Here is a 17170-nt window from a genome sequence, read left to right on the forward strand (position 1 = left end):
TGCTCAGTGTGCAGTTACAAGTGCATACATTACAGTCTTTTCCCTTCATTCGTCAACACTCTTAAATGCTTTATAGCCACTTTAAGTAATGTGTGATGCACAGAACAGGTTCTAAGGCCATGTGCATAGTAAGACACAGATAAATTGTTCCTATTAGGTGTAACGCCACCAACTTCTACATCAATAGATCACTGAGGAGGGCAGGCACAAAGCCAGGATTCTGCAGCTCATTTGACACTCTCAGCTCGTTTGCAAAAGAGCTCAAAGAACTTATGAAGAAAGTTGATGGCATTTAACTTTTTTTTTTAAAAATGAAAAAACCAACGATGCCATCCAAGCTCACCTTTTCCTATGCCCACCTAACTTTTGTATAAAATATTAAAAGTCACAGTGATACAACAGAATTTCTAATCATTTCCAATATTTACCTCCAGCGCACAACCAGGAGGTGTAACGCAGGTTCTATGCAGAGAAGAGCTTCCTTTACACCACCCCATTGATGTGCCTCAACATCAACCTCAGAATAGGACTCCCTACTACAGCGGTGTAATGTTTATATTTCCCACGACAGCCATCTTTGAACCCTCTAAATAAAACTACCAATGTAATGCTAAATTGTTATCCATTTAGTGAGGTGAGTTCATGCCTATTTGGAACTTGTTTCAGACCACCCAACCTCATTTCATCCAGGACCCTTGCAAATGGCAGACTTTTAACCGATCAATCTAGACCGACAGGACAATGTTCTAATCCACTGCACCGTACAACTACCAGAGTTCATCTCTACAAACATTTTCTCATATCCTAAAATAAGTGTCACAGTTACATGATTGACTTGACAGATTTATTTTAAATATAAATGATAATTGTGCAGCCATACCAAGTAAGTTACTAGTTATTGGCCTTCTCCAGGTTAAAAATTGGTTTTCAACCCTAGGGAAATCTAAATCCCATCCATAACTGAGATTCAAATCAAACCTGGTTTCTTTTGGAAAATGTGACCAGGTTTGTGTCCATCTGCTACAAACGGTGAGCATCACTCAGTACAGTTATCAAATTTGAGGCAAGCTGAGTGAAATTGTTCAGTTTTCTGAACATATTATTTGCAGTTATTCACCATTGTCAGGAGAATACTCCATGCAAATAGATGCATGGAAGGAGAAAGGTGACCAAATTGTCTTTTCTTATTATTTAAAAAAAAATATTACTGGAAAGATCTATTTCTGGGGGAGGGTGATACTGTATAAAAACATAAGTAATAATAGATGTGGTCCCATTTGCACTGAAAGCCACTCCAGTTGTCCAGTCACTGAATGGCATTGTGTTGGTAACTGTAAAAAGAAATATGAAGCCTTGACTATGCCACCCTCTTGGCTGAAGGGGAAATGGGGTAGTCGAGAGAGCTCTAACACTGGGCTTATCAACAATGAATGCTGAGAGGTGGGAGAGGGTCGAAGGCCATCCATCTATAACTGTTTAACATTGAGGATTTCTTGAAGATCTCCATATCTTAGGCTCTTACATAAAAATCTTATCTCAACATTACAAACTGTTCTAATACTTTTCTTATGTCTACAAAAAAAAAATTTCCCCAATTGATACAGGGTTATGAGGAGAGACTACTGCAGTGGAATTGTTCCATCCAAGAGCTGGCACAGACTTAAAAGCTTCCTTCTGTGCTATAAACATCTATGGTTCTGTGGTAAATGAACTTACATGGGCTTAGTGGAAACATCACATTTCTAATCTTTATATCACTGTTTGTCCATGGTCTAGGTTTTCATAATCATTTGACATTGGAGAGATAGCATTGATCCTGAGATTTTAAAAAATAGTGTTGCCCTATAAGCGAGGTAAAGGGCTGGGAGCAGTTTGCCTGCACAGGTGCCCTTAGTCATATCATGTTGCATGGTACTGAGATCGAGAGAGAGTGGGACAAAACATACTTTTAAAAAAGTCATTAAAATAGGTAAATCTATTATTCTGTACATAAAATTTCAGACAAAGATAGTCAATATAAATATGAATCCATCACCTGCAAATCAATTGCCTTGTACAAGAGAATTAGAATGTAACATTGATTTTGGAATGGTATCACATGAAAGGGTCAGAAAATAAAGTTCAAGGCAAAATCCATTATGAAGGCTCAGTGAATGAATGATCAACTCATCTGGAAGGTTTTGAGTGGAGTCCATGACTTATCTATCACTCAAACCTGGTAGCTCAAGTTTGATGGGGTTTGTCAGTTTCTGCCAGGCCATGACATGGAGCTCTGTGATAACCAACTAGTCCTTCTTGGAGAAAAAATGTACACAACCTGGGTGACACAGCTTCAACTATGTAACCTTTTGCTTGAGCTCACTGACAATAGGTATAGACAAATAGGCTGGATAATACCATCACCTTGGCAGAAGGAGCATTTTGGTAGTCAGTGGCCTGAGAGAAATTAAGGGTAAAAATAACAAAACAGATGCCTACTCTTGCCATCAATAAATGCATTTTCTCCTTCAGCTCCTGTAGGACATCTTGAAAACACTAACCTCTGAGACCTGCACTTCAGTTTGTTTTTGACCTCACCGTCGGCAATGGCAACTCCTATATTCGCAGCACGCTATATCAATCTTGTATTTCTCCCAGTTCTGTATTTTTCAGCCGCAGTTGCTCTGGATCTTACAATTGGCTTTTACATTTTTTCTGCTCGTTCTCATGGGGTACAGAGCAACGATGTCATTAACCTCGCACTACGCCACACTGCAAACAGCTTTTGTTTAACATGCTGATACCCAGGATACCAGGTTGCAAATGTGGAAGTGTAAAGAGCTTAGAAACTGCAGAGTTCCTTAGGAGTTGAAGCCAGGACTTTGGAAAGTATATCTACAGGGAGAGCGATATGGTATTAATGACACGGGCAGGTCATCAGTCTTCCTTTACTCGCATGGACACAAAGAAAATCCCTGAAACAAGTAAGGATTTAGATTGTAATAACTTGAACATTTCTGAACAGTGTGAAAAGGGTGCCTTGGGGATGTGCAGAGAATGCCTGCAAGGAGGACGCTCATGGGATTATAGTCCAGATTTGTGTCAATTTAAAGGGGCTCCATTCTCAGATGTTTGTGCTTTGCAAACCAGAAACATTAGCTAACATAATTCACCTACTCCGATTGCTATCGTTGCTGCTCAAAGAGCAGCCAATCCAATAATATCGAAGTAGCAAACAGCTCACTGAGATTTTTTTAATGTTAAATACCAGTTTGAAATCATCTCAGAACCTTATTGCCCAGAAACTTTAGTCGCAAAAGGGTTAATCCCTTTTCCTCCTTGGAATTCCAGACATACCAACAAATGACTGAGCCCATGTTTGTACTGATTCAGGGGAAGGGGAGTTTAATCATATATCAGCAAACTATATAATGGAAGACTGGAAAAGTCTGTGGTTATTGCTGAAATTCCACATCGATGCCTTGTGGTAGCAATATCTGCTTCAATCAACGATCGCGACTAGAGGAAATGATTGTGGAAATAGATTGTGCCCCTAGAAAGACAGGCAGTATTACACAGCAATGGATTACCCAAACTTCAATCTCTGGGTCTCTAACCAGAACCCAGACAGCATTAACTCACCAAGTATGGAACACTGCAAATCAGATCTTTCCAACTATTTAATGATGATTTCACAAATGACTATTGCTGTCAAATTCTAATTATGCACACGACAAAGTGATGTTCAATCTACATTCTGAATTGCAGGGCATTTCTCAACTCCCACTTTAGTAAACTAAAACATTTATCTTGTATCGGTGCTGCAGACATCGATGGGTTAAAGGAGTATTTCTATGCCACTGAAGAAAGAGAAAGTGAAAGAAGTGAAAAATTATAACAGCCTGAACTGCTCAAGTTGATCGAAAATCGTGAGTGGGTGGACTCAATGATAATTTCAGTAACGCAATTTGAAAGACGAGGGGGGTCTTCTAAAAACTGGTAAATATAAGTGAGATATGTCAGTGATGAGTGATGCTCCTGACCTATTATTTGTGCCATTTCTGGATATAAATGCATTGTACTTAAGTGCTGTTACCTCTCAACGGAACGAGCACAGAAGAGCTCCAGAACACCTCCTCCGAGTTAATAACGATAAATTGCTGGACTTTTAACTAGGAGACCTGAAAGATGTGCACAATCCCACCTCTCCACCATTATCGACTCCAACTTTCCTCAATTGGTGAAATTGCCAATTGGCCAATGTAAGAGAGATTTTTAAAAAATCATGCGCAGCTAAAGTGAAAAGCAATTCACAGTCCGTCTAACACATTAGCACATTACACCCATCCAATAATCATGGAATGCAAATTACAATATTTCCACAGGCTAGCTCCATACACCCATCGGATGCAAGAGGATTGAAAGGATGAAAAGGACTAACAATGCAGATTTAAACCAAAAATGGAGAGAATTAATCAGTTTGAATAGATTGGAATGTCCAGCTGAGACAACTGATGGGCACTGGTTAACACTTGGATCCTGCCATGTTATAAGAATGAACACAATACTCGTTTCCTTTGATTGTGCTGAAGAACATGAATTCTTCTCAGATAATTTCCAATAAAACCCTCTCCAATCTTCGACAGAGTAACTTTGGCTCTCAGTGGTTGCACCTTGTTAAAAACATAACAGCACCACATGCAATATCTTACCAGCAGACAGTTAAGTTCTTTTCCACATCTATTTATTGGTGATTGGTTTCATTTATTTTCAACGTTTTTATGAGACATTTGTTGTCAAATATATTCAGCACTTTCCACAGCCACATTTCAACTGTATACAAGACAATGGAGAGAAAGCACTCAAAAATAGTTTAATGGCTTCTCAAACATACAAGTCTTCCATGAAGTTCCAATCCACACATTCTATTGTACAGTAGGATGCGCGTTCCCACTTCAGTTCCCGATCTCAGCCAACCGCTTCCCAAAGGGAGTGAATGAAACATTGGAGGAAGGAGCTGAATTAGCCTGTGCCTCCTTCATAGACCTTCTGCCACCTGGTTCAAGAGTACTTTTATTAAAAATATAAGAGGTTACTTGCCATCCCTTGGTCATAGTACAGTATGTGGCACCACTTAGGAGGGTGAAACCTAAAAAGAATGCGAGTGTAAGGAAAGTTAGAACCTGTATTTTAGGGTGGAGTTACAAATTTTGAGTGTGGGTGTTGTGGAGGAGGGGGAATAGAAATCAGGAAAACTTTTTTATAGTGCAGATCAACATCAGGTGTTAATTTAGTGTCAAGTCCCAGTGATCACCAACAACAACTGTAAATAGGAATGACCCCAAATTTAAATCAGTTTAAGAATTCATTAAATTAGGGCAAAATTAGAGGTGAGTCACATCCACACTGGAGGTTTTTCCAGCAGTAACTCCCTCCTACCCACTGGAAAAGGCATGACAAGTACGCAATTATATTTACACCTGTTTACGCTCCATGTATTTCCAATGCTGTCCAGGAGCCTTCTTATTCTGTTACAAAACTTGGTCCACAGTCTCAATATCTTCTAAGTATATAGGTTTGTCTCAAGAATGTCGGAAGAGAATTACTATCCAATTGAATTCTTGGATTGTACTGGCATAACAGTCATGCCTGTAATTTTTATACTTGCCTGACTGTAAAACCTCTAAGTCACATCAACATACCATGCGTGTGAGAAAGTGCATTGGATGCATTGGAATTTAGGGGAGTTAGTGTCAGATAAATTAAAAAACGACTACCATTCTAAATAAAATACTTCTCGTGTCTCTTGGCGCCTTTCACGTACAGTGTTCAATTTCAGACAACATCTTAATCCATTTCACATTACCTGAAGCACACGTTTTTACCTCAGTGTGTTGCAGCAAGTCTATGATCACATCTCCAGGTCTGTTCAGCACATACCGTCAGTCAGACATGATTAATGTGTTTGATTGGTATTCTATGAACAGCTTAAAGGAGTACACACAGACAGGGGGCAGATCTAACATTTGCACTGATGCAAACAGATGTTTTGGGTTTCTTTTCCTCTTCATTTCATTACTATTCTAAAAGTGAATAGCTTATATCACTAAGAAGCAAACCGCTGTCGCAATGTGTATTTATATTTACGCCTGTGAGGTTTAGAACCATCTGCTTTGAAGAATTGCAATGGCTGCTGTGTTACGACAGTTGGCAATATTTGTGCCACATCTCTCAATCCTGCCGTCTTTAATCTCAGTAATGTCACATCACACTTGAGGAAGCCCTCAAATTTACTTAGTTGAACAAACAAAATTCACAGAATGAGAAATGTAGGATATTTTAGGGATGGAATGGAGAATTCGGAAGTTTAAAAAAAACATCGAACTAAGCTCTTGGTGGGATCCAGTTTCATAGCCCTTCAGTACCTTGCTCATTCTTCATGGGTGAGCTGAAACAGTATTCTACAGCAGCTGACATTGACAACCAGCAGGAGGGCCCTGGATGGTGATCAGGACCAGGCACCCTAACTGATTTTTCTCTTCCCTACCCCAAACCACAACTGTTGCCCTAGACAAGATCGACTAACTCAGCACATCCTGGGATGTTCCTAGTTAGTAGACTTTGGCACTATTTACCCACTAAACCATCAGCTGAGATTTAATTTTCTGTTTTTTCAATTTTCCATTTTAAGGAGGTGAAACTGCAAAAATAAACTGCTGGTGTTTGGATTTGTCAATTAGTGTGACAAAATGAGGCAGCTTTGTCTAAGATTTGGTTTGATAGCTTCTTGAATTCAGTCATGGTACGTAAGAGATTGAACAGCAGCTTCCCTCAAACAGGAATGTTCCAGCTCAGTTTGTTGCAATAATTATTTAATTTGTTACCATTCAATTTAAGCTATCGTTCTGTGTAAATTTATTCAAATATGTGTTTAATTGGCAGTTCTTTTTGAATTTAAGTTTTTTAAATTTAAGTTATACTTGATCCCAGTAATTGTTTTCACTGTATTTATCAGCCCACTTTTTGGAAATCAGCCTATCTGGAGATCTTGAAGAGTCTGCGGCCTTCGAATGAACAAATCTGGAGTCTTCAAGAGGGCAATTGAATTGATGAGGCTAGATTGTCTCCTTAGTTGGTGAGAAAAAAAAAGAACCATTACTTAAGACCTATTGCAAACTATTTATTTTCTATAATGTGAAGAGCTCGCAAAGCTTAACTACTATTGTGGATATATGTGTAACGTTAGTGCCCATATTCATTTGTTCTGTAAGTGATCAATTACTTTGGCATATAAAGCCTAAGACAAAATGTAGTGCAAAAAGTGATCTTAAAAATGTTCATTTTTTTTAAGTGTTTTATTTTTAAGTGTTATCCTGCCACTTTCTGAAGATGAGAAGGATCCCATGAAGGCACAGAGTAGAACCTTTAGCTGAAATAATCTGAAAAGGTTTCTATGTTTATAACCCAGACACACTTCAAATTTTACTTGGACATCCAAGCAAGTGAAAACCCTCTCTTGGAGACAGGGAGCTACAACCCATCCATAAAAAGTCATGGAAGCCAAAAATGTCTGGAGTAAATCTGTGAAAAAAAATCCCAAAACTAAAAAGATGTTCATCCTTTTCCTCTGCAGACAATATATAATTTAATAAACATGATAAAAAAATAAATGGAAATTTCTACATGTAAGGGATCAGGATAAATGAAGAGGGACATACCGGATGTGTTGGAGTCTTTTCTGCCCTTCTTAATCCAGATATTTTTGCTTATATATTTTAGAATACTCTCAACGTGAGTCTTCATTCCTTGTAGCTTTTAGAGTATGTACACTGGCTGTCATATCCAGGCAATTTATGATAAGGTGCCCAGGATAACCAACAGTAAACCTTTCTTTAGATTCCTTCAGCAACTGGATCTATTCTGTGCTCCCATGGGATTTTCATGGTGTCTTCCAAGAAGCAGAAGACTAGCACAACACCAAACCTCCTTTTAGACTTTAGCTAACAATAGATAAACAAGCAAATAACACTAATATAAAAAATATTTACTATAGATGTTAGATTATATACACATACACATTTGTTAACTTCTTATATTCTTGTCTACTATGCGAGCTAACTGGTCTGCTCTGAGCGCTTCAAATTTCCAGACTGACTTTCTGATTTTAACAGTCTAAGATAATTAAACATTCCAAAAACAGTTAATGGGTCTTTGTAGATTTGAATAACCGTCACCTAAAATTCAAAAGGATCTACCATTGATTGGCATAATGAAACAAATCACACAGCTGTTTACAATTAAATTGTATGGCTTGGCTCCTCCCTCAAGCTACCTGCTCCAGGACCAAACCTCGTAACATTTTATTGAATTAGGCGGGGATGTAAATTCTGAATGCAGCTGGTTTTTAAACTCACTCTGTATTCTGACTGAATTAAAATTACCATTATTCAGCTAAAACCAGAGGTGAATGTCACATTTACTTTCACAATGCCTTTTAAAATATGAACCTCAATCTCTTGTGGCACTTGGTTTGTGTTCTTGACTTTTAGAAGTTTCAATAGTCAACCTTCAACTCTCCGCAGAATAGAATTACTGCAGGACAAACATTATCCGTACCTCAACCCTACTATTTGTGCTAATCAGAAAGTTGTCACCATGAAAGGGAATAATCTTCTAAATGAGAATGGAAGTGCCCCTGTTTGCTTGGATGTTTTTTTAAAAAAAACTTCTAAACTATAAAGATAACTATGCAGGAACAGTAGGCTGCTCTGTGCCTCAATAATGCTTCAATAATGCTGACACATGAACAACATATAAATTTACTAAGGGAGAAAAAAGGACAATTTCCAGATGAACTAGTGTAAACGTGGTAGAAAGAGCATCTGCCTTATGTCCTACAGCACTCTATTCCTGAATTGTGACCCATTTCAAATGTGTCAAGACTTTTAAATCCAATGATCTGATTAGCTGTGCAGCAGCACTGCTTCATTTTAATACTGCATCTGGCTGACAGTAATCAGCACATTCCAGAGGCACCAATTCTACCCAGGAAGCATTTAATGGAGCACAAAATCGTCCAGTTTCCATGTGTTTTCAACCACTTTCAGCAGCTTACTGGGGTTTTCTATAGGAGCCAATTAAAAATAGACAGACATTTCCCAGCATCCCTTGTAAGTTCTCCAACATTTTCTTTTAAATAAAGTGGTGTCCAGATAACACTCAAAGCAATTCTTCATTTTCCACATGTTATCTTGTGGGACAGTCGGGAATATTAACATATAAGCAGGAATAGTTAACATTTGACCAGAAGCAAAATGCACCCAAGGACAGATAGCAGTGAATTTTTTCCTGCATTCTAATATGTCGACCACCAGGGATGCTGTAGGGTGAGAATATGGGACTGCAGGCTCAGCCCTGAGTATTTGGGCCATATGGACCAGGACGGTCACAGCATTGATCCCTAATCTGCGCTGAGTTAAGTTTGTTTCACCTAGGACGGTGGTAAGGGTGCAGGAAGTGACCTATGTCGCCTGATCTTTGTTAGAGGTGAACAAGTGTGGACATAGAAATAGGAATGGGCCTGGCTGAGCTACCTCTACAGTCACATGGCATCCTGACACTCATTGTAATGGCTCACATGTGATTGCGGTCATTTGGGAGAGGTACAGAAGGAAACTAGTGCCCATGTAACTATATCCTAACAAGTAATCAACATCTTCAGGACAGGAGTGAATGGGGACAAAATTAGTACAGTAAGAAATAAAAATGGAACTACAAGCTGATTGAAATTTTTACCTCATGGTTTGCCGACCGCTCATCTTTTTTTGTATACTTTTAGAATCTATATACTTTGACACATTTAAAAACAAAACATCCTGAAGTTAGTACCTTCCAATGAAAGGGTTAACCCTTTCCATCAAATTTGCTGTTATTTGCAGTGTGGAAAAAGTCTGTCAGAACTATATGCTATTTCCCAAACCCGGAGTGAGTCACAGCTGTCGCCTAGATACCGTATGGTCCGTCCAAAAGTAATAAGCTAAGCTGCCTCTATTAATAAAAAATACATTCTGAAATAAATCTGGGGATCTGATAGATTGCTGACAGGTGCAGGATAGATTGGTGGAACTGACAGTACTGTCACAGTCCTGTACAGCTGATGAGCTATGAAATGAAATGTAGCGGAGAGGGGGCAAAAAACAATCTGTTGTAGTAGCAGGAGTTTGGAGAAAATCAGCCACCTGCTAGATCGCCTATATGTGAAAATTCAGTCCGCAGGTTCTCCAGTAGCGTTGATGTACATAAAGGAACTCCATTTAAAGCTGTTATTACTACTTACCACAGATCTTAAAGTGTAAGCATGTGGATGCCACCAATGTTTGAGGAAGATCTAAAATACTTAGACACATAGGGGTGGAAATTTGTGGGGTGTGTGTGTGTGTGTGTGTGTGCGCGCGTGCGTGCACATGGAGGTGGGAGATGGGAGGCAAGGATTAATCCCTGCGCCTGAATGGTAAGGCCCGAAGCGCACCCGAAATTGGGTCTCGGACCTCATTACCATCGAGCCCGTGAGCTGCGAACAGCAACAGGCAGCTTGCCAGGGAAGCGGGATTGAAGATCAGATGGCTGCATCGTCTGCAGTGGCCCTCAAGTTAATGATGAAGGGGGGGGCGAGTGGGATAAGCTGAGTCGGGATGTAGTGGTGGCCGGAGAGAGAGTTAGCAGCGGCGATCTGAGGGGGAAGGTAAAGGCGGCAATTGGGGGGGAGGGGGGCGGAGAGGAGGGTTGCGGTGGCGATGGAGGTGGGGGGGTGGTGGCGGTGGTGGAGACCAGTGGCTGACAGAAACCTGCGTTCTTTAAATGTGGAGTCAGAAGGAGCACACCTGCTAATTGCTTTCACTCAGCCAGTGGCACCAGCATGACCACATAAAATGTCCACCACAATGTACAAAATGGCATCCAAAGGATTTGGACCAGTGAAAATGGCAGATCATATGTGCAATGAGATGAATACATAGCATGTTGTTGGAAACTCAGTGACGCAATGGCTTAAGCTCTATGGGCCAAGTCTTACAGGAGCAGGGCATCTCGAGACGTATGCCGTCAGTTAAACATTTTCCTGAAAATTTTTTTCGCCCTGTAAACTGTTGAAAGTGAGAGCTGATAACAGTGAGGTGAGGGCAATGGGGCATCTGCGGCCTTAGTGAACAGCGGGACCAACACTATATCTCCATAACCAATCATATTTAAAGATTGAGAAAGAAACAGAGGAATGACGGAGAAACAGGGTGAATTAGAGTCAATTCAGGCACGGAAAGAGAAATAAAGAGAGGGAAAGAAAGAATGGATTAAGAGTGAGGGAGAAAAAAGAGACAGAAAGGAAAAGTAAGAAAAATATTTTAAAATTTAAAATTTGACATTTATAAAATCTCTAACCACATCCAGGAATCATTGAACAGTTTAAATTGCTCCCTTTCTGGGCCAGAGGGATTGATTGGCACTGCATTAACAATTATCACATCGTTAAGAGTACTTCTGCTCTTAATCACCAGTCCTAATTTTCTGTGGCGAGTCTAATGGACGATTAATGTGCAAATCTGGCAAGTTCTTATAAATAACGGGGAGGCTATGGGCAAGTTGCCGTTTATGTGAAGCAAACGGCAGAACAGCATAAATTGACAAGCCAGTTCTGGAGATTCGCACCCCACGGCGTATCTCATGCGCCTGAACTTGCTGGCTGATCTGCACATTAATAACGGCGTGCGTTGTTATCATGGCATTATTTTTCCAGCAAGATTCGGCCCAGTGGTTTCACCTCTGGGACTTGGGGGTTTAAATCCAATCCAGAATGACGGCATTAAAGTCTTCTCTGTCTGCAGGCTGGAAAGATCCGACGTGAAATGAGTTTGTATATTCTGAGTCCAGTTCCTAGTCGGCATGGCTCTATAGCACCAAACTGTTCCTAATTTAGCAATAATTGGCAATGTCACTGAACATGGTCTCAGGATAGTTGGCGTGGGAAATGGATTGAAAATGCCATGGAGGGGGTTCTTCTGAGGTTGAGGCTGAGGCATATTTTTGAGGTAGAATAAAGTGATCTTTGTACCTGTGCTACACTTGACCTTGAAATGTTTATTGGAACATAGTGACTGAAATAGAACACCCTTCACCTTGATGATGAAGAACTAACATTTAAAAAAGAAAAATCAATATACTTGCTTGTTACACATAATTCAGTGTCAAAGTGATAGTTCTTGTTCATATTTATTATTGCATATTTTATCTTTATTTGATCTTCTCAATGCTTATTATTACAGATGAGGCATGGTATATCAGGTTTACTGAAGATAGTGCACACTTATGGAATAATTGCCCTGTGCATTTCAATAATTAGAGTTCATTGAAGAGACTCTAGCCAACACTTCAGTAGATTTGTACTAATCTTAACCATAATGGTTTTCTGCCAATGATTACAAATCATAAAGGAACACATCAAATTCAAAGCAGTAACTATCTTAGAAAAGGATGCAAGGTATAAGTGGCTGATACTAATATGGTCAGTCTCCTGAACAAATTCAAAATGTTGACATTATGGTGTACCATTAGACAGGACTTGGTCGCTGCTAAAGGAATATAAATAAATACATTCTGGAAAATCTGAGCATGAAATGAAAAATAGTCATTCAACTTATCAAGCTCATATAAAATTTCCCCTTTCATGGAGGTTGTCCAACACATTCATCATCCAAGGCAGGCATATCACACAGAGGTAAAACCTCCAAGGAGATAAAGCTGTATGAACTTGCTCAACTCTCAAAGTAAATCATGCAAAACTCCTGCAAATTAATCCAACCTTACAACCCCTACTATTCAAATCTGACCAGTTGCATTCTGTAGATGCCTCATCTATGGCCCAAGCACAGGAATCATCTTTTTCCATATAGAATATGATGTATGTCTGTTCTTATCTGTCTATACCTTCAATCATGTTTTCAAGTAGACATGTATCCAGCCATTACAGGTCGCCATGTAACACAGAATTTAACTCCTTTTGCTGAACTCTATTCCAAAAAAAACCTTATTCTATGGACCGGGTGAAAAATTCTTCTAATCTATAGTTTCATTTGAGGCTTGTGAATTTTGCACTTATGTCTTCCAGTTCTATAATCACACATCGATATTATCCACATTCCTCATCATTTTAAATACCTAGAATATATCCTGAATTGATGAAACAAATGTCATTAATTAAATAAAACAATTCCACATCATGTACTTTTCTGTTAACTCAGTATAGTGTGGGCAAAGATGTAGTGACATCTAAAGTGATTTAAAACTGAGCTTGTAGAATAAATAATGTCGTGAAAAAACACATCTTAACACTGCAATCATCAAAATGTGACTTTAAATTGAGAGATGTTTGATTATTCACCTGTGCTATGCTTGGAGTTAGAAAGTTATGATGATTTCAATGGGACTTTTCGATCAAAACTGCAATATGTGGCCCAAAAAAATGTAAGCAATGGCAAACTTGAAATAGTCGAAGCTTCACATCGGATTTAGATCTGACTGGCTGAAACAGTAATCATATGTTCCAGATCTGAGAAACAGGAGTATAACATATACTAGGAAACAATTTTAGGTTGCTATTACATTTCTGCAGACACGCTTCACCAGTTAGTGTTAGGGCAGCAGAAAAAGATTGATACACCCTCTTGCACAACTCAATCATGTTAGCCTTGGTTAACTGTACAATGTCTCACATAAATTGGATGAAATACAATATCCCCACTAATATTGCTCTTCTTTTCTGCTGTCTTTACAGGAACATCTGGGACCACAGCAATGTACTTTATGCTCCTAGGCTTTCTGGTGCAAACTTCACTGTTGGTTCTTCATTCAGGCTCTGAATCCTAGGGCTGCAGGACAAATTTCTTAATTCGGTCCACAATCATAGTACAAATCATGGACAAAAAAGGCAACCTGTCATAAATGGGACTGAAACATCAAAAATAATTCTCCAGTGATTGCGAGCAGTCAAGAGGATGATTGGGATAACAGAATCTACATGGCCTTAGCCAGTTTGCTTTGGTCACATTAGGCCACATTAATAATGTATGTGCAGTCTGTGGTAACTGATAGGAACAGGTATTTGAACCGAGTTAAATTATTGCTTCATTCATCAACCTGCTGACTCAGTTCAGGGCCAGCTTTGGCTCTACTGGATCCTTGATGCCTATACTGCAAGGCCATTGTGGATATTCCCAGTGCACCCTCTAGGATGCTGTGCCAGTAAGAATTCCCGACAGATTATAAGCAGAAGAGATTGAAGTAAAATTCACTCTAACTTGATCCTAATGTAGTTTTGTGACCTTCAGCTGACGTGAAATGTGGGAGAGGGGCAAAGATGCCAGGATTGTGGCAAAGAAAAAAAGATAATTGTTTCTGACAGTCGCCCTATTTTTCCCCCAAGATCAGAGAATGTGTTTGTGTATGTGTGTATGTATGTGCGGGTGAGACTGCACGTATGTGTATGAGAGAGAAAAAAAGTGTGTGCGTATGTGATAAAGAGTAAGAAAGAGAAAGAAAGAAAGAAATTGATTGAATCCATCTGTCAGCATTTGCTCTGCTTTAATGACAATCTTCACCTGATTTAATTTACAGCGAAATCAGGAGAAATAGCAAACCAAGCACATTTAGCAAAACACACCTTTTCATTGTTCTACTCAAAAATGAAAATTGAAATTGGAACCCTAAGTTCAACCAGAAAAAAGTTGGGAGCAGGAAATAGATCGGAGTTTGAGGTCAGGACAGCATTCCGCCCATGGGTTGAAGAAAATAATGGGTACGTTTTAGAATTGGGAAAATGCCTTTGCATTGTTTCAAATGATGCCTTTCACTGAAAGCGTGTGGATGTTTCTGTATTACAAAATTACACATTATAGAATACAAGGGAGGTTTAAATGAGCCATGTATAACATTAATGTTTGAGTGTTGAAATGAGGGTGGGGATAATGTCAGAAAAGTATAGTTACAAATTTCTGCAATGTTTAGATAAGATAGCTGGAGCTAATCAGGTGAAAATAATACAATGTAATTATGTGGGTCAGTCGAACTGGTGTCCGCTTGGAACTTCAAAAATTTCCAAAGCCTAATTTCTAATAAAGTAGGGCATGTTATTTATCATTTCATCCAGTACAATCTCATCAATCATACACATGCTGGCATAATATACCATTCTAACCCCGGAGATTAATTTAATATTGTGGGACAGTATGACTGACGCCATTCTGAATTGTTGTTTACTTCCCAAATCAGGTTTTCAAAAAAGCAAATATAGTGGTGGATCGACCAACACAGAGTATTAACTGTAATATAATTACATTTTCAACAAAGCATTGCTTTTAAAAAAAAAATCTTTTCAACAGCATGAGATGGAGATTTTATGCTGGTGCTCGGCATTTGCACTTCAATGAATCCTTTATCTCAATTCATTTGTGAACTCAGTGGTTCTTCCTGATGTGATGCAGGGCAGATTTCTTCATGTAATGTCTCATATCAATCATAATTTTTCTTGTAAATGATTTTTAAAAGGGGCCCAGATAGCAAGAATCACTATTTATACACCGATTGTAGATTTTATTTAAACAAATGCTTTAATTTAGTACAATAAATCGCATCCAAGCACCCACGTATCATGTTTTAACTGTAACATTGAGTATTGGAAGGCTATTTGACCATAGGGGAGGGGTAGGATCACATCCAACCCTAGTCTTGGCTTCGCCAAATGTCCACACATGCACACCATCCTGCAAAAGTCCCTAAATAGTCATCAAGAGTGAGAAGCCCTCCATATTTTTCCCCTCACTAGCCCAGAAGACCTTGGTGGATTGTTCCTCCCTTCCTGTTGCCTTGGCCGAAATCAAATAATTTAACACAGATGGGGGATCAAACCTGGGAAATTCCTTGTCTAACTGCTGTGGCGTAGCTTTTTGTTTTCAGTTCATTTTTGCTGGCAACAGCGTCATCACAAACATCAACAGGCAGGACGCTCCATGCATAATGGGGCACAGTGAACGATCAGGAATACTGATGGAACCACTGCATGTTTTTGAAGTGATGATCATCAGTTCATTATTTGGAAATAGCTCAGTCAGTATATATTGCATCTTACATCTGTAAACAGGTTTATCTGTGCATATGAATGCCTTGATCCCACTTCACAGCACAAGCAATAAAACTGAACTGTATGGTCAGTCAATTTGAATAAGCTGCATGTGCTTATTATTCACAAGTTAATAGATCTCGAGTTCATTCCTGAACCAAACAGCACATTCAACCTTCATTAAATAACATATAGCCCGAATTAAATTTTAATTTATTTTAGCAGGAAGAATGAGGAGATTCTCATTCTAAACTAAATGGTAACCAGAGGACACAGATTTAAGATAATTGGCAAAAGAACCAGAGGCAACATGAGGGTAAAAAAATTTACGCAGCGAGTTGTTATGATCTGGAGTGCACTGCCTGAAAGGGTGGTGGAAACAGATTCAATAATAACTTTCAAAAAGGAATTGGATGAATACTTGAAGGGGAAAAGTTTGCAGGGCAACGGGGAGAGAGCAGGGAAGTGGGACTAATTGAATAGCTCTTTCAAAGAGCGGGTACAGCTACGATGGGCCCAATGGTCCCCTTCTGCTATATCATTCTATGATTCTATAGAATATATCATCAATGTGTACACATCAGATGGCAGCAAGTGAAGAAATAAGTAAAGAAAATGCTGGAATTGCAAAGCAGGTGGATCAAAATTTGAGAGCAAATAAACAGGTCACCTTTCTGGTACAATAGGACATCAATCCTAATGGAGGGGTCCAGCTGAATCATTGACCTTGCTCTTTCAGTTGCTGATTGGCTGCTGCGTACTGCTAGCTGTTCTATTTTTATTTCCTACTTTCAGTATTCACCAATTTTCTTGAAACATTTATGTATGGTCAGTTCAGTGCAGAAAGGTTTAAATGTAATTATTGCATGGATAACATATTCTGAATCTTTAGAGTATAGACTGTTCTTTCAAAAAGGATCTCGACTTTTGATGAATTTGGTACTCCTGAAGATGTCAAGGTGGTAGATCACACCTGATGTCAGGGTGGAGCAGTGGCTAGGTCAGTTTCAGGATGAGTTAAATGCAGGT

The 17170-nt window shown here is 39.1% G+C and overlaps 1 long non-coding RNA gene across 1 annotated transcript in view; it reads left to right on the top strand.

The window, feature by feature from the left end:
* LOC137301324 (uncharacterized) overlaps nt 1-16197 on the top strand; it is a 34793-nt gene extending 18596 nt beyond the window's left edge. The window contains exons 2-3 of the long non-coding RNA XR_010958276.1: nt 6995-7114; nt 13802-16197. This is a non-coding gene — a long non-coding RNA (uncharacterized lncRNA). The remainder of the gene's footprint in view (nt 1-6994; nt 7115-13801) is intronic.
* Nucleotides 16198-17170: the final 973 nt, after the last annotated feature.

The sequence above is a fragment of the Heptranchias perlo genome, chromosome 33 (assembly GCF_035084215.1).
Source record: "Heptranchias perlo isolate sHepPer1 chromosome 33, sHepPer1.hap1, whole genome shotgun sequence".
NCBI classification, from domain to species: Eukaryota; Metazoa; Chordata; class Chondrichthyes; order Hexanchiformes; family Hexanchidae; genus Heptranchias; species Heptranchias perlo.